Raw genomic sequence first — 23,090 nt, forward strand, 5'->3', positions numbered from 1 at the left:
GGGCGGTGGAGCCGAGAAAATCGCTGCCTGTGCTCTTCGTTCCTGGGCTGGCAGCAGTGAGCGACGCTACTGGCGTGGTATTTTGGCCTGGATGTGGCCCTGCGTGTTTAAAATGCGGTGAAACGTCTGCGTTCTCGGGAAAAGAGAGGAGCAGCGTGGGTGTAAGGCAAAGAGGAATTAAGTGGGGAGAGCAAAGCTGGGGTGAGAGGGTGTTTTCCCAGCTGCGAGAAGCAGGGAGGGGAGCGCAGCCTGTCGCAGAGAGGAGCGGGATGCTGGTAGAGGCGGTTTAACCATCCAAAAGGGAAATATTTTGGATCTCCAGGGCTTACCTGCAGCGAGAGGTTGGGCAGGCGGCATCTTGGCCACCGCAGAGGCGACAGCCCCAGCGCAGGAAGGATTTCAAGGGCGAGCATCAGCTTGTGTCGGGGCAGGGGGACGCCAACGGTCAAGGCTTCCTGTGCTGGGCTTGGAGCCGGCGATGGATGTTTGCCCGTCTGGAAGCTGCCTGCTGCAGGCAGAGCAGGCAGGAGGTGACTCATCCTGCTCGTGTGCCAGTGCCTGGCATGGGCTTGCCTGATCCTGGGTGGTATTTGCTTTCTTTTGCGCTCAGCCATGCGCCCAAGGGTGAAGGTGTTTGCTGAGGGCTAAGCCTGGGCAGGAGGAGGAACGGGGGAAGCTCCAAGCAGGGCTGGGTTTGGGGTTTTTTTGCCTGGAGGGTGTTGGAAGGAGATCAGTGGGGGGAAAAGCAGGAGAAGCCCAAAGAGGGAGGCGCTGCCGTGCTGTGCTGGGTTGAAAGCGGGTGCCTGGAGCATGCTGGAGCCTCCAAAATGAGCTGGAAATGGTGGCTGTTCACAGGTTTGGTGGGGCTGAGACAGCCTCTGAGGTGCGAGAGGCTGAGCCCAACCCTCTGAACTGCTCTTCTTCCCAGCTTGGCCCCTCCAAGCAGGATCTGACCCCCAACACATCACGACAGAGCTGGGGTCACCTACTGGGACCATCAGATTTTAGGGCAGTGAACAGGCCAAAAGCTTCCTCAAATGATTCCTGCAGGAAGACAGCCCTTTTCCAGTGATACCCCCAGTCCTTTGCTCTCTTTTCCTAAGTTCACCAACAGCTCTGGTGCTCCTACTCCACTCTTCGCTGCGTGGCTGTGAGCACTTCTGCTGTGCCAGGTATGTGAGAGACTGGTGGGACTAGAACAAGGGTTGGTGATGCTCTGAAACAAAAGCTCAGCACCGTAAACTCAAGCTGTCCGCGATGATACAGCAGCTCCCAGGTGCTAATAAAGCTAGCAGGAAAAATAGGAGGAAAAATTAAATGGAGAGGAAGCAGAGGCCGTAGGATGGGCGTGAATCCAGCTGGCACTCGCTCAGGCTTGCCAAATCTGCCGGGTTTGTTGGCCAGATTGCCCTGTGTGGGGTAGTATGGAAGAGAGACCTGCCTGCTTTTTCTTCTTAGGAAAAAAAAAATGGTAAAAAGATGGCTGGGCAGAAGCATAGATTCTAGAGGAGCTTTCAGGCAGAGCCGGGAGCCTGGCTCCTTTGCATGGCTAGCACACCTCAGCAGACAATATGGTGAAAATACTGGGTTTTCTTCCTTTCTAAATGGGTAAAAAGAAGTGATATATCTAAAGATACTCGAGCCAGGAGGCTCTTTCGCAGCTGTGTTTACAGGCAGCTATTTTGGTAGAACAGAGGGAGCCATAGATGTCAGTTTGCTTTTGGTACGAATTTCCTTCCACATGAAGGGGTGTACCAGGAGAAGTGCCACGCTTGGGGGGCGGTCGATGGAATGGCACTGACCCCCCCCAGACCACACAGCTTTACTTGCACCCTCAAAATGATTACAGCAAAGTCTTTAGGAGCTGTGGTGGAGGATCTGTCTTCCCAGTAGGCTGCAGAGAGGAGAGATGTGCTGTGAGTGCAGCAGCTTTCCAGGACGTCTGGAGATCTGTCAGTCTTTGGGCAAACCCCCTACCATGATAAAAGTTCTTCCTTTGTTCTCCCACTTTTGGGGAGTGGGGGAGTACTTGGCCTTTCTCGGAGGTCATTCTCATTTCTCGCTTCAGTCTTTAGTTTTCCTGGTGGGGAATCGGCAGTCGATCTGGCAGGTGGTAGGCTGCAGAAGAAAACTGGCTTGGAAAAAAGATACCCCAAGCCCCCTCTAAATATTTGTTCCTGGCTGTAGGTGGAAATAGTCCTCATTCAGGACTTCCTTACATGCTGGCAAAGGCTTAGGTGAGCTTTTTTCCTCCAAAAATCTCATAGTTTTCCATTTCACCCCATTTCCCACAGGCAGTTTAAGGTAGGTGTGAGCTCACCTCATCCCAGGCATTTCCCTTACCCCAGTGAGGAACAAAAAGCACAGAAAGGGAAATTAAATAGCATGCTAGTCATCTTCCCTCCGCCACCGGCTCTACTAATAACTTCTGGCACCGTGCGGTGTGCTCGTTTGGTGTGGCTGTACCCTGTAGATAGCACCTTAGTAAGTAAGAAACTATTCCAGTCACAGAGCTACTCTTACTGAGGCCAGTGTGGCAGCTTAAGCAGCACAACAGCTCACAGGAACTTCTCTTCTGAGATCACACCTCAGAGGACAGCGAGCTTTGGGGTACACTGTAGTCCTTGTGTGTCCTCACAGTTGGGTGTCGCGTCCTAAACCTGATCTGCACAAACCGAATTGTTTAATAATTCACAGTCTAGCTCAAAAGGGAAAATGTACTCAAGACCCTTCTACTATTTCTTTGGCCACTGGGTGCTGTGCCGAGCCCAGATTCTCCCCCTTCAGATTTATATTTTAAAACTCATGGTCACTTTTCTCGATACAAATGGGGCTGTTGTGGAGACGTGGGTAGATGTGACTTGCTGGGTAGGTTGTCTTTAGTGCACAAGACCCCATCTATCTTGTGTCAGCCTCCAGTTGCCGCACCAGCTACTTGCAAACTGCCTGAATACACCACCGAGCGAGCTGTTTGCTTGAATAAAAGAAGCTTTTCACATTTAAAAGTTTATTTGTGATTGCTTTAAAGTATTAACTTCCTCCTAAGCTTGCAGCTACCCAGAGGAAGCAGCAGACGGGCCGCAAATGAACTATGGAAAACTTTCCTAAAGTAGCTCACGTACCCCAGGTTGGGTGAAACTGGGTGGCAATACCTGCCGGTGCAGCAAAGGCGCTAGGAGCGTTTCCCTGGGACGTGCGGCGTGGCAGGAACGTCGGTAGGTGCCAGCCGGCTGGAATGAGCCCTCAGGAGCCAGCAGCGGCGCAGGACAAGTCAGGACAATCCAGTGGCTGCTTGAATCTGCTCCGAGGTCCTTTTTATCTACCCAAGACAGCACAAACCGCCTTCGCCCCTGCCAAGCTCAGCCCGGCGGTGGTCGCAGGTCGCAGGGTGCTGCAGCCTGGCTGTGAAATGCTGAAGATGGCGGCGGCGCAGTGACCATTGAGGGCCAAAGGCAGTGGCGCAGGGGCGCGAGGAAGACACCTGCTGCCCCCGGGGCAACCCCAGAGGGCCCTTCCCATGCCAGTAGCCATTGCCAGTAGCCATTGCCAGAGGTGGCCTCCCTCAGGGGCTGCCTGGCCTCCCTCATCCACCATGTCACCCTCAGGGCTGCCGGCCCCCGCACCGCCTCACGAGGGGCTGCAGGGCTGCCCCTGCCAGCCGCCCCAGGAGCCTGGGATGTGGCTGGGGGCTGTAGGGCTGGCAACGGGGCTGGGAGGAGTGAGGTTTAGGGTCGGGGGAAAACCTTTAGGCTCGCAGTGGCGCGGAGGCTGCGAGGGCCGGGGGACCCCTCGCAGCCGAGGGCCGCTCCGTCACAGCCGAGCGTTGCCGAAGTCTCTCCGGGCCAAGCCGAAAGCGCCCGAAGCTGCGCCCTCGCCGCTGCCGAGAGGCGCCGAAGAGCCCCGAGCGCCTCCCGCCTGGGCGGGAGTCTTTCCTCCGAGCCTGTCCGAAGCTTCCCGAACTCCCTCACGCCCTCGGTCACCGGAAAGAGCCGAAGTTTCCCGAGCGCGGGGGTCACGGGAGGTGCCGGGCTGAGCGGGGAAGGAGGGGGAAACACGGGGAGGAGGACGCGTGCGCCCGCGAAGGTCTCCGGAAGAAGCCGAGGTTTCCCGAACGCTGCTCGCTAGCGAGCGGCTCCGGAAAGAGCCGAAGGTTGCCGAGCGCCGGTGGGCCGAGCGGCTCCGGAGCGGCCCGAAGGCGCCCGAGCGTCCGTCCTGCCGGACTGCTGGAGGCGGCCGCAGCGCCATGTTTGATGCTCCGCTACTTCAGTGAGGAAAATCCGCCGGCATCGTCCGAGAGCCGCCACCGCGAAGGGCTCCGCTGCCCCCGGGGAGGGGGACCGAGACCCCCCGCCGCCGGCGGCTCATGAGCAGCGCGGCCTGAGCCGCCTCCCCCCCTCCCCTCCCCGCCGGCCCCTCTCCCGTCCCCTCCCCGCGCCGAGCCCTCCGGGAGGCGCGTTGTCACGGAGACCGGCGCCGGTGCCGGCCCGCCGCGCTGCCCCGGCCGCCGCACCGGCCCCCGGCCCGCTCACCGGCTCCCCCCCGGCCCCGGCCCTGCTCCCCGCCGGGGGGTGGTGGCTCCGCTTGGCGATGAGTTTACCGCAGAAGGCGGCTTTGAAACCCGGCGCGGCGGCGGCGGCGGCAGCGGCGGGGACCGGCCCCGGGAGCGGGGCGGCGGCGGCGGCAGCGGCGGCAGCGGGGCCGCCTCCACCCCCGGCTCCCCCTCACCCGGCGGCGGCTCCGGCGCCTCACCCCAACATCAGGGCCTTGCCGCCCCAGCCGCCCCAGCAGTATCCTTTGCCCCGGGGGGGGGGGCGAGCCCCCTTCCCCACAGCGAGCGGGGCCCGGGGGGGGGTGCGGGGCCGCGGGGGCCCCCTCAGCCCCGGGGGGGGCGTGGGGGTGTGTGTGGGGAGTGGGCGTCCCGCGTGGGGTGGCGGTTGGGGGCTCCCCGTTCCTTTCTCTGTGTGTGTGTGTGTGTGTGTGTGTGCCCCCCCCGTGCAAAGTGGGGGCTGCACCTGCTGGGGCGGTGTGGGGGAAGGGGGTACCTCGCCCCCTCCCCTCTCTGCCAGTGGGTCGCTTTGGGGGTTCACCTCCTTCGCCTGGGGAAGGCAGAGGGTTCCCCAGCCTCCTTCTCCCCCCCCCCCAGCAGCGGTGACCCCCAAGGGTAAACTTTTAATTAGAAATCGCTCCTTAGTTTTGCCTCCGGTCCTGCCCAGGTAAGTGCTTTGGTTTTGTTGTTTTTTCCAGGCGAATTTAAACCCAGGTTTTTCCAGCCGGGGGCCGATTTTCATGTGATTTATTTATTTTTATTGTTTTGGTTTGTTTTGTGTTTTTGGTTTTTGGTTTTTTTTCCTTCGTATTTGGTTGGTGGAAATAAATCTCAGGTGGAATGTCGCGCCGAGCAGTTTTTTCTCTGCGAGGCCACGCGTGATGGGGAGGAGAAGGCTCCCACTCAAAAATCCCACCGCCAAAACGGTCGCTGCTACAAAGAGAGGCCGGCGGTTGCTGCGAATGTTTTTTAAAGGTCTTCGGTTCTCTGCTGCGACTAGGCCCCAAGTCAGGAGGTAAATACTGCAGGGATCAGCAGGAAAGTGGGGTGGCCAGCCCGCCTGCCTGGGTGAGGTTTTGTTTCCAGTGTCCGACAGCATCGCCTGGCAAACTGGCTTCTCCCCCCGACACCCCACTGAAGTTTTTTGGGGGAGCGTGAAGTGAAAAACATACTTGGTGAAATATTACCTTGCTGTGTTATCCGGGCATGGTGCGGCGTGCTGTACAGGGGACAGGCAGGAGTGTGTTTTTGCTATTTATTGGTGTCAGTGACATAGGTTCTAATGTGGAAGTGCAGGGTGGTTTTTCTTTTTTTGCTGGGGGCTGTTTCAGCTGTGTGATGATGCCTGTGCTCTTCAAGAAATGTGTTCCCTGTGTATAAGCGTTTTACTGCTCTCACTTTCATTTTTGAGGTGGGAAAACTGAGCCCTTTTATAATCAGTTTAGGTCCATTGTTTTCTTGAGCTTCCGGCAAGAATGATTCTTGCTGTGACCACAAATACGTTGCTTAAATCATGAGACTGTTGACGTTACAGATTTGTTTGGGTCAAGTGAAAAAAACCTCTGAAGATTTCAGAGTGTGCTGTGGAGAGCCGTACTCTCCGCTGGGTGTTTTTGGCTAGCTTGCGCTATTCTGTAATTCCAGCGTGTGCTCTATTTAGGAAAAAAAGTGCGAAGGTGCTGTCATTACAAAGTCAGCGCGGCGATGCTAAGTAAAACTGTTGCTCAGGCGAAATTTTGTCTCCGTTTTGAGTGATGTGCCAAGTGTTACGGTGGGAACGCTGGCCGGCGTGCGCATACGGAATCCATGCTCTGCTGGTCTTTTCCAGCAAGGTGCTGGTTTGTTTGGAAAGAGGTTTTTTTTTTTTTATGGGAAACATGATGCTTGACAGTTGAAGGGATGAAGTTTGCCTGGGTCTGGGATCAGAAGTGCACTGGACTTTCCAAAGCGCTTTATTTTCAAGTAATCATTAAAAGCACCGTGGAGGGACTTGAGTGACTTCTCCAGCGTCGTTGAGGGCGAGCTTGGTGGTGGTTTGCAAGAGCGGCTGTGCCGTCGTAGCAAAGACAGGAGGACGCCGTTGCTTTTGGTGAGTGTTGTCACGAAATGCCTTGCACGTGCGAGGGGTGAAGCTTGGGCTTACCTCTGAGTGCAGCCTCAAAAATAAAAAGCCTTGGAAGGAATGGGCAAGACCCGAAAGGAGCCGGAGGTGGTGTGGCAGCGTGTCCCATCGTGGCAACCCGACTGGACGCCCAGAGCAAGAGGTGTAGAGGAACAGAGAAACATGAGGTAGATGTGACAAGTTGATGTTTTAAAGGTGGGGAGGTTAAAATGATAGAGTCTGATTTTTATTAATAGCCATGCCTGTTTTGAAAATATGTGTTTGACTGATACCGCTCCTTAACTTTTAAACTCATAATCTGTCCTTGTAATATATGTGAACACCGTGTTCATGGTACCTTTTGGGTGATCTGTATTCAGGTGTCCTAGCTATTTTTTTTCCTCCACTGAAACTTGTGCATGCTTCCAGGTAGTAAACAAAAACTGTTACCTTTTCTAAGCGCTGCTGCGAAAATGAAGCTTGGGGAGCATAGTTCATCTGTGATTTACTGGAGTGCAGGGGGTCATCTGAGTTCAGCCTTATTTTTAGCTCTGTTTGGTTTCTTTTTTTTTTTTTTTCTGTTTTGATACAACTATTGAGACAGCGTTACCCTACGCAAGATAAAGTGTAGTTGCTGGTTTCTTCTGGCAACTTGGAGTGAGCAGAGCAAGGTCTTTCTCACGGCAGTGCAAGGGTTTATTTGTTCATGTGAAGGATTATTTTATGTAAATAGGTAGACTGAAGCTCTGACTTGTGCTTTTTAAACTAGAACAGCTTCTGCGTGGTGAACTTTGTCTTTGGAAATACGTGTAGTTTTAGTACTTACTACGTCATGAAATTAAATGGTTACCTGTATAATTGAAAAAAGAAGAATTGGGCAAGAGAATGGTGAAGTAAGCAGCTCTTTTTCCTGTACGTGTGTGCGGTAGAAAGACATTAGCAAGAGAAAAGAAAAATACAGGGGGAAGAAGGAATTAAAAAAATTATTTCTTGAAGGAAAGCAAAGCAGGAGAGCGATAGACATGAACAGAAATGTTTTGATGGGAGTTTCATTCTGTTACGTACTGAATGGGAAGTTACTGGAGCTGCTGTAATACAAGGCAGAGCTTTGAGAAATTTCCTTAACGCAGTGGCTTCAAGAAGTTAAATTTTCTGTGTAATAGTAAGTTGGGATAATTTTGTGGCTCTGGTAGTGCTGAGTATTCAATCAAACCCTTTTTCAGACAGAAATTGTGCTCAAAAGTTGTCAGAATGGACAAATCCTGCAGTTCGATTCTGACCCGTATTTGGGGGGGCCGGACAATGGAGGGTGTAACTGTGTTGCTGTGAAATGACACACAGAGGGATATTGCCAAAAATAAACCCTGACCTGCCCACCTTTGCTTTGGCTTTCAGACTGCTTCTCAGGAATAAGCTCCAGGTGAAGTCTGTTGTTCTGTAGTGAGACTTTTTCCATAAAAATGTCAAATAATGAAGGTACGCTCCAGGCTGCAAGCATACTGTAGACCTTTGTGCTTTTAACTTGATGGTACTTCTGATGCATGTTAAAGTACGCTGTGTTTCTTACTATCCCTCACGCTCCCACTTAAGAGTATTTTTCATGTGTGTTATAATAAGCCGCTTTTTAAAAAGTCCCCATGCTGTGAATAAATTTTGTGGATCAATATAATTAGGTCACCGGTTTCTTCACAGCCCCAGCCCAGACATGGGCGAACATTGCACTATAAAGGACAAACAGATTGATTTATGTTGAACTCGGGTAATGTTGCATGTCTGCTGGCTCTTCAGGGTTAATTTAACGCCATACCTTGGAGCCAAATTAGAGCCATCCTGGGCTCTGGGCTAGTGTCAGTAGGTTTTTGTTTTCTTTTCCAAACTTCCTTGCATTTGGAGGGAGTTCAGCTTCCTGGTTTTTGATGGTCTTTGTGCAGGCACCAGTAAACTTGACCTTAATATATCACAGTAGTTGTTTCAGTGTGGGATTGGGTATCTCTGGGCCACGGGTGTTTTTCAGGTTATTGCAGCAGGGCAATTGTGGCAGGTTCAGGATGGGTTTTAACAGACGGACATTTAAAATCTTCCTTCCCCCCACTTTAATTCCGTTTCTGAGAAGTGGAGAGGAAGGGTCAGCTTTTGGGGAGATTTCTGTGTGAAGTACATCATTGCTGTGCCTGGAAATGTGGGATTTGCTAATGTTATCTCAGTAATCGAGTGTCTGCTTTAGTTTTTCCGGGTTACTTTAGCGAACTGCTGTAGTCCCTTTCAGAAAGCGGTGTGCTGGTTCCTGCTCTCTTGGGTGGCATCTTCTGGATGCAAGCGGCTTCCTAAAAGCCCAGGAGGACAGCAAGAAATACAAGAACGCTTTCAGGAATGTAAGAGACTGAGTGTGAAGTTGGGGTGAGGTTCTGGCAGTGCTTTACCCAGTGTTCGGGCGCGGGCCAGCTTGTGCCGTTGGAGTAGGCCTGCATTGGTAATCTTCTAGTTAAATTAAGACCGTTGAGGAGGATTTGGGTGTGTGGGGTTTTCTGTCTTCTCTTAGTGAGCAAAGAGTTGAGCTCGAGGGGGAAAGTGCCCAAGAATTTCTCAGAGGAGAACATCTTCAGCGTGTGCTGAAGGATCAGGGTCTCCGGGCTGCTGTGATACCCTCTGGGAGTTTGGAGCCAACACCGTCTTCCCTCGCTGCTTACTTCCATTACGAGAGGCTTTTTTCCAGAGTGTGTGATGCAGTCTCTCTGTGCTCCCTGGGGTTTATCTATTGATGACTTTGAAGGTGAGGACCCAGGGATTAGGAAGCTGTTTGGGCATCGAAGTCAGCTTGAAGAGCGTGATCGTGGCTTTTGTGCAAAGCGCCGTGCCTCCCTGTGCCTCGGGCGGATCAGCTCTGGCTTCTGGGCGGCTTTGACGTTGAACTGGAGCTAAAGTGGGAGCGCGGTTGGGAGTCCTCTTCCAGATGCCGGTGGCAGCCGCGCGCGAGGAAGGGTGTTCGGAGCGTTACGGTCATGAAAGGGAAGGAGTGGTGAGAGGTGGGAAGGAGGGGAGGAACTGGACTGAGATCAGAGGTGTTCCTTGCTCTCCCTTTTGAGTTCAGGAGTGAATTTTCTGAAGTCATGGCCGGATGAAGGGAAAGAAGGGGCAGTGGTGTTGCCTGAGAAGCGTTTCCATGTTAGAAGTGTCTGGACCCGTGGAGATCAGACATCTTGAGAGAGCATGAGGCAGGAGAGAAGCTTTGAAAACACAGAGACTTTCCGTGCTGCTCCATAGTAGTGACTCTTCTGCAGGGGAGGAATGGGCACAGATTTGTGAGCATATTGCCAAAAAATTAAGTGCTTTTAGACCTCTCTGCCATCTTCCCTGATGATCTTCCCCAGTTCTGGCCCATCTCAGTGTTCTTTCAAGCAGAAATAGCTTTAATTTATTTAATGACAAAAGCTAATCATGTTATAGCTCAGATATGTCACTTTACCAGCTTTGTAAGATTTTTGTGGTGAAATGCTTTGGAGAAAACCTTTCTTCCAAAAATGTGATTTCAGAGAGCTTATTTTCGTCATGTATCTGAGGACACGATTGTGTATGTTCTCTGGCAGAAGTCTGTGGGAGAAGGTTACTTTTGCCATTTAAATATATATATGTGTTTAATGTGCAGTCCTGATTTTGGAACACAGTTTGTGTTTTTATGGTATGTAGGAAGTCAGTGAGAGAGTAATATTAGATTTAGAACAAATAACTTCCTTTTATACGTTGGGAAGTAGAAGGATTTTCGTCTGTGTGTATGGGTTTTGTCTGTCATCTTACAGCTGAAAGGCTCTTTCATGTTGTTAGCAAATGTTGGGATGTGTTGAGCTGGTGTATTTGCTCCATTTTTGTTTTGTAGTGAGAGTTAGCAGTGGAGATCTCTCTTTAGAAGTTGTAGGTAACCTATATTCTTTTTCTCCCTAATCCAGCAATTTCAGGGCTAGTCAACTGTCAAGTTTAGTTGTGTGTAAATCTACTAATGTGATTAGAGTTGCTGGAATTTTTACTCTGGGGAATTATAGATGGGTAGTATCACTATTTTACAGGCATTTCTTAGTAGGAAACTTTATCTGTGACTTGAATATGTCTGTTAGCAATTGCAAAGGCTTTTCTGGAATGGATGGGGAAGAGAAAACGGGTGTTTGTTACAGGGCATGAAGACGGGGGTGGAGGAGTCGTGTGCCCCATTGTCTGGAGGAACTGGGGGAACTAATTTTTCTTTTTTTTTTTTTAAGGGAGCATAGTTGATATGACTTCTCCAAGTGCTATGCTTTACACTTGGTAATTCCAAGAACTTCTCCTGTGTACGGCTTTCCTTTCCAAATTGTGTGCTTGGTTTTGCCTCCTGAATAGGAAATGATGATGTGGAACAGCTGGAAGAAGAAAATAGAATGGGTTCTTAAAAAAGAAAAGGATCAAGGGGAGGAGAGCAAAATAAGCTTTTAGGCTAGCAAAATTTTCTAGTACATGTTAATCTTGCGTTTTATTATATATGTTTGGAAAATGTCCCAGAACATGCTCTCTCTTTTCGTAGTAGGTGATGGCATGCTGTTGCTGATGGGACTTGAGTCAAATTGCTGCTGGGCATGTAACTAGGTTAATGGGACAGTATTTTTTTTTTTTTTTTCTGCTTTCCTGAAAGGTAAATTGCATGCTCCCTGTTCTGGTTGTACTTTAAGAATTGTTTTTGCTTTGTTTGCTGTGTAGTTAACGGAGGTGGAGAGAGAAGGACAAGTTTCCCCACACCGAGATTGTATCAGATTGAAATCAATTCTGCTAACAAAAATAATACGTTTCTGCTGTTGGTTGTGTAACACCTTTGTGTATCCTTTATCTGGATGAGAGTTAAACTATGGCCAGAGCTTTAAATATGCCTGAAAAAAGGCAAAGTGGCTTCTAAAATGTGCATCTTGAAAGAAAAACATACCCAGTCCTTGATCGATACCAGTAGTGTTCTCTAAAACCAACAGTGAAGTGCTGAAATGGGTTAGGACTTGTTGAGATGCACGGAGCAGCTGCTCCTTTCCAAGTGGTTGAACTCAGCAGGAATGAGACTCTTGTGCTCTGGAGTAAGAGTATCTGCACGGGAATAACTCTGTAAAAGTTGCAAACACGAAGATCATCCCCGCTCTTACCAGGGGAGTGGACTTCACATGATACGTCCTCAGGGTGGTAGGAAAAGAAATCTTGCTGCCAATCTTTGACTTTGCTCTTGATGCTGTGAAAACACCGTGCAAGGAAGAGTTAATGCAGTTAAAGATCTTAAGTAACACAGATTTTCCCGAGTTTGGAAAGTCTTTGGGAGGTAGAAACTAATGAACATTGCACCAATTCTCTCTTTCTGCGGCTGCCAGATGGTGGTTGTGTATTTGTTTGTGTTTTGGTTTGATTTACATGTGAGAGTGACTGTGTGCAAGTTACTGAATTACTAAGAGTAGTCTGATTTAAATGTCTGCCTTGCTGATGGCTTTTGAAAATCCGTTTGAACTAATGCTATGACTATGGTTAATGGTGGTCTGAAAAAGAGATTTCTGTCTCTTATGCGTTACTAAGAAGTCATGGAAGTTACTGTGCCTTGAAACCAGCATTTTTCCGGGCTTATTTTGTTCTTTCGCCGAAAAGCAAAAATGACAGAAGTCTTTGGTCTTTTCAAACTAAGCAGGAGACTTCCTATAAGCATCAAAGGGAAAGATTTTTTTTAGTGATATGACTTACATCTTTGGTTTTTAGTCAGCCACAGACTTTGAAAGGCTCCTAACATCATGAAGAAAGGACCTGTGAATAAAAAAAAAAAAAAAAAAGTGTTTCCACTAAGCAGTGAGACGTAGCCCTTCTGTCCTTGGACTACCATGAAATCTTCTGCAGAACCGTCAAGTCTGATCTGAAATTCAGAACGAAATCTGGTCTGAAAACTTTCTCGAAGTCTTGATTTCTTGTTTGTGGTGATGTACAGGGTGCTTTAGGCTTCATGCCAGATTTTTGCAGCATGCAGCTGATGAATTGGACAGACTCAATATCTGGTTTATATTTGAAAGGGAACTCTGCAGGGTACTATAGCTGAAGGTAGATAATCTATACGTCTTATTTGGGGGAGGAAGTCAAGAACTGAAATCACAAAGCATTTAAAGCATGTTTGTTGTGACTTAATGTGAAATTTGTGGAGCATCTCAAACTCTGCAGTATGATGGGAAAGGGATTTCAGCAGCGGGTGATCCCTGCCCGGTTTTAGCTGATGAAGTTTGTGTAGAAGGCTCTTTTGGAGGTACTGTGTGTTGAACTGGTGAGGCATCTTCTGAGTTTGTGGCACCCTTTCTTACCAGTGCTTACACAGATATAGATACCAGTTACTGGATGGTCTCTCTTCAAATACTTTACTCATCTGGGCTTTGTGTTTTGTATTCTAGATTTGCGAAATGCTATCAACCTGTCTGTGCAACTTGGGTTTTGTGTTTTCCTTCAGTGTTGTGCTTTAAAGTGGATTTCAGAGTGCTTTTATGTCTGTCTCTTCAAAAGAAAAAAGATCTAGTTTTTATTGATACGCAAACATCACAAAGCGTAATTTTCGATGGGCTTAAGCTGTTCAGCTTAATTGTACCGACTGCATTTCCAAAACACTTTTTTAATTCAAGAAAAGGTTCATCTGCACAAATAAATGACTTTACGTTTAAACATTTGGTTCTGAGGTTGGGTACCAAATTTGACTTGAAATGATTCCCATTCTCCCCCCGCAAAAACTTAACGTTTTGTTGCACCGTCTGTGGCAGCGGTACCTGGTATTGCAGACACTCACCAAAACAATTGTTGCCAGCACTTGGCACGGTCCCCATCGCTGCTTGCTGAAGCCAAAGCACACTTTATCCACTCAGGCTGACATTAAGATCATTAAATAAATGAATGAATTGTACTGTCACCAAATTCCCATTCTGGCAGCTGAAGAACATGTGAATTTTATAGCTGGGACCTCTGTCCAGAATGTTTTATTGAATTGCCTGGGTGTCAGGAGTGGGAGCAGTCAGCAAAAAGCTTTCTAGTAAAATGTGTGTCTTAATGAGAATTACGGTGTAGAGTGGTGTAAAAGCCCGAGTTGCTACACATCTGGTCATTCAAGATGAGTATTAATCAGCCTGTGAAGGGCGTGTAGAAAGAAACTGGACCACAGCAATAAAACAAGGGAGTGCGAGAGAACCAAAGAGGGCTGGAGAGCTGCTTCTCTATTGGCAATGCAGGTCGGCCTTGCTGTTTGAAAGGAGTTTGTTGGGGGAAGAATGCAGCCAAGCTGGGAAGTGTTGAAAGCAGGGATAACTCTTGGTCTCCATCAGGGAGTTTGAGGTCTTGCTGGTTGAGCTAAAATGCTAAAAGGTCACTCAGGGTTTGGAAGATCTTGGGAGAAGTCTGCTGACCGTCCACCTCTGGGAGGAGAAGGTTGAAAATACTTTCTCAAAGGAGGAGAGTTCACTCGTCAGGCTCAGGTTGCTTTTTCTTGTGGTCTAGCTCCATCCATGTTTTTATTATGTAGTGCTTCAGGTGGTGTTTTTACTTAGGAATAAGGGACGTAAAAGATCTGTAGCAGCCACACTTGCTGCAGGTGGGTCAAGAATGTCTCTGAATTGCAAAGGGAAAAGTGGAAGTGTGTTTTGACCAGACAATTTGGTGAACCGTGTAATTGCCTATCTGCAGGCTGCTTGCACTGCAGCCCCAAATAATACCAGAGATGCTCTGCACTCGGGAGAACTTAAAATGTTTGGTTCGGTCCATTCCTGTTCTGAAGTGTAGCGAGATGTCAGCGTTTTAAGACCAAATTCAGTGCTTTCATGGTGGAGGAAATCGTTTTCTTAGTCTTCTCTTCCTCCCCTCCCGATACCTTAGCGTTTGTCTTGATTCCGGTTAATCTGATAAAAGGCTGCTAAACTCGTACTGGTAACCACTGTGGTCCTTCTTCATGTTTTAACAGGTGATGTCATGGTGATGATGAAAGCCAAGTGGTTGGGTCATGCTCGTAGGTGCTTGTTCAGAAGTTCATAATCTTTGAAGACCTGCTGCGAATGCAGTGATACTGCAGTTTCTGTGCAGTCTGAAATCAGCAAAATTGGGGGTTTATGCTAACCAGAAGAGGAGCAGTCCTGCCTGCTGCCGTGCTCAGAGTGTCCTGCTGATGCACAGCCCTGAGCAAGCAGAAGGCAGGGACAGGTCCTGAAATTCCCCTTTCGTTCCCATCAAGATAGCACATCAGGTACATCTTCACTGACTTCTACCTGCATGTTGGTTCAGCTGTGTACTATTGCTTTGGAGGCCACTTTGTGAGAGATGTGTGCTTGGAAGTCTTCCTCGATGGTCATGTGCACTGGATGCAGCCTTTCTTCTGTGTTTTACCTCTGCGTTTGTGGCCCGAATGCAACAGGCAGGGCTAATGGAAGTCATTCTTTAAGTGAGAAATGCTCTGAGACTTAATTTACTGCTCATCTTCAGACTCAGCTGGGATAAATATATTGTTGCTATTACTTTTTCTTCAAACAGCCTGTGGAGGTGTGTGTAAAGTATGCAACTGAGAGTCCTTATGAGGAAAAATGGAATGTGTGGAGGATTGGACCGAGGAGACCTAGAGCTTCTGTCCAACCTACATCCCTCTATGAACTGTGGGTTTTCTGCAGCAGTGTAAGATGCATCATGCTGTCTTCCCTAGATGCCTGCTTTTTCAGGATTTCATTTTGTATGATATGGTATTTTAACTTGAGAGAAGTCATAAGCCCTGCATGTGGCAAGAGGATACTTACGATTTCATTTCATTTTGATAAACTGCTGAAATAAAGATTATGGGGGGAAATCACAAGGCGTTACAAAACTGGGAGTCAAAATGAGCATTAATGCTCTCGAGAAGCATCTGTCTAGAATTTGTTGCCCGGCTGACGGAAGGACCATCAGTCTGGGTGACAACACTCCTGTCACCACGATGCTTCTTGACAGATTGACCAGCAGAGCATTACATTTTCCCATGAAGTCACAGCATGAAGTATTAGAGACACGGTAGGAAACGTAGCCGAGTGAATGAAACAGTAAACTACTAGGCTGTTTGATATTCAGGCTTATCATACCGATAGTCTGGCTTGGAAATACATGGTTGCTGCTGTAGGGTCCTGAACCCCAGGAACGCAAGCAGCAGCCGTCCCTGTAGAGAAGAGGGGTGTGTGGGTTGTAGCCTTGTAAGCTATAGTTAGCTTATTTGTGGTTTTAGCGTACAAGGTTTGAGGTAAATGGACTGGGGGAGTTCTGTGTTAATGGCATGCATAGGAAGATAAAAATAAGTAAGCGGTGTTTTAATACATTACAGAAATTTAGACTCCCGGGTGAAAATTGCCACAAATGAGCACTGTAGTACTTGTGTCTGTATTGGGAACTTTTTTTTTCCAGTCATGTAACAACATGCCCCAAGATGCTGGTGCTGAAGCGAAGCTGGAGATGTAAGGCTTTACTTTGTGAACTCAGTATGATGGAAGGTAGACTGTAATACCCATGAGGACGGTTGTTCTGGGCTGTAAGCTGAGTAAAGGCTGCGTAAAAGCTTGGTAACCTTTCTCTGCGATGAGATAGGTTTCCTCCTGGTCTGCCTTCCTCCGTGAGTCTTTTTAGTTATGTCATCCGGCCCTCTCCGCTTTCTCTGTTTGGGCTTTACTGTTCTTAACTGGTTATGTGTTTGCAGGATAAACTTCAGCGTAGAAATAACTCTCTGTGTGAGTTAAGTAACTGTCCTGAAGTTAAAAAAAAAAAAAACAACAAACCCACAAAGCAAACAATCCCAACCTTTGCTTGCTGGTGAGGCTGTTGGGAACAGATGAATTACTCCGCCAGCTCGGTGTATTGCCTGGTGTAAGCTGTCCTCCCCAGGCGCGCTGACAGCGGCTGCAGGCTTCACAAACCCAGACCCCGACGCCTGTTTATCACGTTACCTCAAAGCAGCACCCGAACAGTGGCTAAGCGGGTCAGAGCCTCTCTGTGAGCGTGTGTGCAGCTGGTATCGGGCCAGAAACTGCTGTTTCAGCTGCTAATCAGGGGACAGAGTATGCTAAATTGGGGGATATTTGTTTCCTTTGAAGTGTGATTCAGTTTGTGCGAGATACTGTGTGTTTTGGATACTATGGTGTGAACTGTTTTAAGCTCAATGATTGAAATACAGAAATATTTTACAATAAACGTTACGTCACAAGTTGCATTACAGAACGTGAAGGGTAGAAGATGGGTATGGCTTTAGCTCTGCTGTCTTACCTGTGGCATTCTTTAAAAAAAATACTGTTTTTTCTGCCAAACTAGATGTATGGAGGCATCTGCAACCAAAGGTCTGGAGGACAGCCGAAGAACCGTACCTGTTGGTTTTGGAATAGACCAAAAGCTAAAGTAACTCCAGAAAGGAGTGGGCTGGTATGTGTCCCTTGGCCAAATAGGAGATCAAAACCTTGTTCCCCCGTAGCTGTCTCCTGATGCCTCCTTGTGAGCTCCATCAAGCCAGCTTGCTTGCAGCCTTGCTTTGTATATTTTTACAGCATTTACCAAGACATTTGCTTAGTCTTAGTCTCGTATAGCAGCTGTTCAGTGTAAGACTACTACTATTTTTTTTCCTCCTTCAAAATCAAAATGTGATAAAGGAAAACATGGCGATCGTCCCAAGTTCTGGCTCTGATGTTGCCTTGCGTCAGATTTGCCTGTGTCACTGCAGCTCGGGACTTTTGTGGCTGTGATGTTTCTCTTTGACTGCTTACGTCCTGTTAAAGATTCCTGGTTTTTCCTCCCTTCCATCTTACTTTCTTGAACGATACAGTTTCTTCACGCTGAAGACTCCTCCACGTTCACTGGGAGCGATGTACCCGACCAGCTCCAAACTGGAGCCCATCTGGGATGAGCATGTTCTGTCTTCCCTGGTGATGGTTGCAATTCATTTGCTTGGTGGCCTCGCTTGATAAAGTGACCCAGGAAACTTTCCCTGCCCTTCTTTTCTTCTCCCAACCCTTGCATTTCCTTCCATCTTTAAATGTTTTAAGCGAGGATCACTTTCCCAGAGCAGGTTAGGGAGGAATTAGATGGTTTTTAAACAGACAAAGCTGGGGGGGTGTGGTTAGATTTGACTGTGGTGGTGGTTATCAGCTGGGGCAGAAATGTCTTCAGCGAACAGCAGCTGGAGCATTTTTTTGGCAGCGTCTTTGTGTTCGTCCTCTCTGGAGGGAGGTTTGCAGTCTGCGGAGTTGCCTCTAATGCGCGTGCTTGGGGTGGCCTTGGGAGCTAGCATACCATTTCCCTGCTGAACTGTTTCTTACATAAATATGTTTTTTTAACGTACCAAATGCTTGGTAGCCAGAGGCTGGTGTAGAAGAACTTTGTAGAAGCAAGCCATGCTAAGATATCTCTCTCTTTCAGGTAATAGATTCCCCCCCCCGCCTTCTGTTGTATTTAATTGCAAAAATAAATGCGGTTAACAGTATCCAAAGGGCTCTTTTCTTGCTGCACCATACTGAGAAATGCCTTGTTCAAGATGCTTTCTTCCCTCTGAGCTTGGTTCATTTTTAGATGCTGAAGGGCATTTTGAGATTTTGTTTTAACTTCATTTGACATCACGTTTATGTGAAACAGACAAAAAAAATGCAGTGCTTTGCCAAATATTTTTGGAAAGTACAGGCTTTGTGGATAGTCATTTTCATGTTCTACCTGCTCCTTGGTGTGTTAAGGCTGTAGAAGAATCTCCTCTACCTTGAAAACAGGCTTTGAGAGATTAGCCTTCAAGTAGTCACTTGAGGCAGGTTGATTAAGACATATACTCAACATTAGATTTAATCAAGGTTTGAATCATGGAGTTAGAATTGACTCTCACTCCTGTAATCCAGTTATTTTTAGATCAGGATCGGCATGTGCCACTCCCCAAGTTGTCTGTACCATTGCTCTGAAGGCAGACTGATCGAAATGCCGTTTGACAGAGTGGATCTTCTCCAGTTTTGTACTTGCTGCTTCACTCCGTTAACACATCCCGTATTAAACGCGTTGTGCCAAAACTTGGCAATTTGGAGCAAAAGAATTCCAGCTGCTACCCAAAATACAGCTCAACTATGCAAGTAGAAACATCGTGGTGGTATTGATGGCGGGACTTCAGCTCCTTTTGGATTCAAGAAACATTTGGTGAAGAACTAAACATCTAATCACCTTTTAGCTCTTGGATGTCTTGGAGGAAAAAGGCACAGGTATGAAATGCCTCAGGCTGTGGATGAGATGTGCCTAAGTGGGTGCTTTAGCTATTGCAGTGTCAGCTGAGCTCACCGAGCATCAGCGTACCGTAGGCACTGCCCTCCGCCGCCGGTATCGTAGCGTGAGGTCCTGAGCTTTTTACATGTGCTAGCTTCAGCTGAGTGCCTCAAGGGGAACGTTCTTTGTGCAAATTGAGACCTCAGCTCTCACTGCTGGGCGCTGGAAAGCCATCCTTTGCCGTCTTGCAAGGGATGTGTGTTGTGGCTGGTGTTTGGCTGTGTGTTTTCTCTTCCCTAAAGGCGAGAACAAAACTGTTTCTTTGTGGTAGCTTTCTGTCTTCAGCTCAGGTAAATAGTAGGTTTTATCTGGATGAAAGCCTAAGCAATAGCCGTGGACTGGGAGGAATTACGAGATGCAGAAACTACGCTTAATTTGGGGGCCCTGAATCCTGGCACCTTTTGAATGAGTCTGGTGTTGAATTACCAAGAAATCAACAGTTTTAAGATCAGCAGCATGAAGGCTTTCTCCAAGTTAACCGTATGCTCAGGGGTTCTTCTGGGGCAGCAGTGCAGTTTTTATATTGCTGAGGCTGTCTGCTGTTCAGTGTTGTCCAGGAGAAACCTCGTTGCAAAGAGATCAAGTGGAGGAAAGTGGGGTCGCTTGCATGGGAGGTGGATGAATCTGGATTGTTTAAAAGGAGCTTCCTTACTTTGTTGACATGTCCTGACTCTGCAGAGAGAATCAGAGCATGTGATTTGCTAAATTCCCCTTAAGAACAAGGGAATTGAAACAAAATAGTCTTTCCAGGGACTGAGAAGTGAGTGACCAAAAAATAAAAATGAGCAGTACCCATGCCTGGCAGGCACTCTGCAATATTGTCATTTTGGTTGTGTCTAGTAATAATATCAGCTTCCCCGTAGAAACCTTTAGTGTCGCTGCGGGCAGAAAAAGGCCAAAGCTTGCATGGAGTTCATCTCACAGTGCCTTCAAGCAAGGAGTTATTTAACCGTAAACTGAAACTGTGACTATTTTGCGTGTTATTCCCAGGCAGGGCTTGTCTTTGCTGCGTCCAGGATGCCCACTCATAGGTTTTGGTTTTGGTTTCTGGGCTGTTAACCAGCGTAACCACAGCTTAGGAGCAGTCGCTGATGTGAAGTTGCCCATGAGGGACAACCCACAGCAAGAAGCCTCAAGCGCCAGGTGTTGTAAGCTTTAGAAGCAGGTAGGATCAGAGGGCAGGCTCCCATTTCCCCATCTATGGGAAGAGTATTTGCAAGGTCTTTTTGCTGATGCCAGGGGACAGAACAATATTTTAAGAGCATCCCAATCTCAGAACCAACTCAGGCAGCTATGAAATGTGATTGAAATGAAATCGGTGAACTGATTACAATCTCTATAGCGAAAGCGTACGTCATCCCCTTTGCAGTTTACAGCTCGGTAAAGGCAAGGAACATAAAAACAGGAAGCCTCTACCGACAGTACTTTGAAGAGGCTCGTTTGGTTGACACATCTTTCGGTCGCGTTGTTTGTCCCTTAAAGCCTGTTTACAGGCTGCGGTGTTGGGGCCGCATGCAGAACATGCTGTCTTGTGTGTTCGTCCTGAAAGTAGCGGAGAGCCCAGCAGTTGTGACTTAAATCTACCTGGTCTGTGGCAGCTACGCTTGGAGCTCCTTTACTGACCTTAATAAATGTAGTGAGGTTCTTTGGCGTTTCTTAGGTCTTAATTTTTTTTTTCCACGTGAATATTCAGGTATAAGTGGCATCGTGTAGCTCTCATGCAGCTTGTAATAGTGTATGTAAGAACTTCTGCTTTTTTTTTTTCCTTAGTTGTTTTATTGAGTAACTTTTATTATAGATTGTTTGATTTCTAAATGCTAGCATTTTATAATTGCCTGTCAAAATACGTGTTATCTTTGATCAGTCCTTCTGGACTGCACAAAGCAGAATTAAGTAGAACAAGTATTTACATCTTGTTTTACCTGAAAACAGAGTGTACGTTCATGAAGGCGTGGCTGATGTTCTCCTGTCTATGGTGGTAACATTAAAGCTTTGGAGTAAAGAGTTTTTATTTAAGTTGCTGCTTGATGAATGCTGTGTATAGGAATATAAATAAATAGCACTTACCCTGCTAGGTTTTGTTCTTAATCATCAGCGCAGCAGTCTTTTTCACTTACAGTTAAGAGAATTTCCTATCAATATACCATCTCTGTAATGCCAGAGTTGCAGCTTGAAGCCCAAGTCACTGCCGATCAGTTGCTTCAGATAGGTGGTTTATGGACCGTGTTTCTTTGTTTCTTCTATATTTCCATATTTCTTTAGACTTTGGTTTCAAGCTTGCATATTGTAGCAGCTGCTGCCTTTGCTAGAGTTTCAAGCGCACAAAGAATTACCTGAATTTATGCCGGATAACTTTCTTTTGTTGCTCTTTCTGCTTTTTTGTTCTTTTTCACCCTCTTTGAGGTTGTTTCGGTAATTGGACAGTTGGCCCTGAGAGCTTGTGGCATCCTGGCATTAAAAAAAAAAGGGGGGGGGTGGAAAAAGAGGTGATACAAAAGCATGCTGTAAAATCCCACTTCTGCAGCGGCCACAGATACTTTGCTGTTTGCAGTGCAAAGGGGTTTTGTTTTTTAAGTTCCTCTTCCCCGCTTTACGAGCCACCCGCTTGACGTCGCCGTTCCCCACCTGCGAAGAAACAAAGGAGGCAAAAATATTCCTGCAGTCGAGGAGGGGAGGGCGGCGGGAGCGTGCGTGTGTGTTTCAAATGCCTCTTTGTGCTGCGAGGTGTACGTTCGGCTACGGCTCTGGGTGCCGTGGGCTGCGTGCTTGGTTCGTTCGAGTGGATTCTCCCTCTGGAGGCATGTGGGATGCCTGAAGAGCAGTAACTTTTTGCACAGAGGGCTATTTTTAATGAGATCTTCCACCATTTTCCAATGAAGCAACAGATCGGCACTTCTAAAAAGATCTTTATCTTAACAGTTAAGGACGAGAGTCCTTTTCTGTATTGAGAAACCTGAAAGAAAATAGCATCCTGTGTGAACTGTGGCTTTGTGCATACTTATGTAACGGGCTATCAATCAAATTTAATTAAAACTGTGGTAATGGTGGAGTTTTACTCCTTTTTAGTTCAACTACGGCACAGGGGTAAAAAACTTTTTATCTTTACAAGCTCTTCTTGTAGAAGTTTTATTGCTGTGATTGCAATTAAGAAGCCTTTGTCTTTAAGGCAAATAAACTAGTTTGCTTCTTTTTATAAGGAAATTTCTTGCCCCATGGCCAACTCCAGAAATAGATGTGGAGTCCCCCAAAGTGCATGTGCATAAACGCAGCAGTATAGGTTAGCTTGTTTGGTGGTGCAAAAAGAATGGATTTTACCAATTTTTCCTTTCGTGTGGTTATCTAAAGCAAGGCTGCTGTAGGAGAATGGAGCCTGCACTCTTTGCAGCAGTCCTGCCAGCATCAAAATCTTGGCTCTGCAGTGGTGAAGACTTCAGAAGCAGGGAGAGTTCAAACCTTGCTCCTTGGCCGGAGGCTCCAGCATGCAACGAGTGCCCTGTTTGGGAGAGAGGAGGAGCAAGCCTAGACGTACGTGCCATCCTTGGTTTTTACAGTATTTCTGTTCCTTGGGACATGCGGTTTGCAAGAAGGTACATGATGGCCACGTCTTAAACTGCATGGAGAGTCCAGCCTCATGGACACGTGAGAATACACTCCTGGTGCTTGCGCGTACCTGTACTTCAACGTCTGGGAGAAGAAATGTCCGCCAGCAAGTGTCAATTCTGTTGAGACAGTGCTCGCCTTCATCGCTCTGCGTTTCAAACTGGTGGTCGTGTGTGTCCATGTTAAAAGGCACGCCAGTATCAACTGGGACCCTCCTCCTTGACCTTTTCTAGGTATTTTGGTTAGCTACTGAGCTCTGAGTTTTTATGGTAATCTGAGGAAGGAGATGTTGGTTTTGCTTGATGAAATCAATATTAAATTTATTTTCTCTTGAACTGTGAAGGGCTTGCATGCTTTGTAGCACGTTGGGTAATGATCTTGAAATGCGGAGCAGGTCTCTAAATGTAAAGGACCCAGAGAAGGAACACAAACATTTCCTCAGTACCAGGACCGGAACAATAGCTCATTGTTGGGAGGAAGGGATTGCAGAAAAGCCAGCAGACTTTCAGAAATAGGGGGTTTATTTTCTATAGCTTACTATTTATATTGCACTTG

The sequence above is a fragment of the Phaethon aethereus genome (genome assembly GCF_964289735.1).
Source record: "Phaethon aethereus genome assembly, chromosome: 21".
NCBI classification, from domain to species: domain Eukaryota; kingdom Metazoa; phylum Chordata; class Aves; order Phaethontiformes; family Phaethontidae; genus Phaethon; species Phaethon aethereus.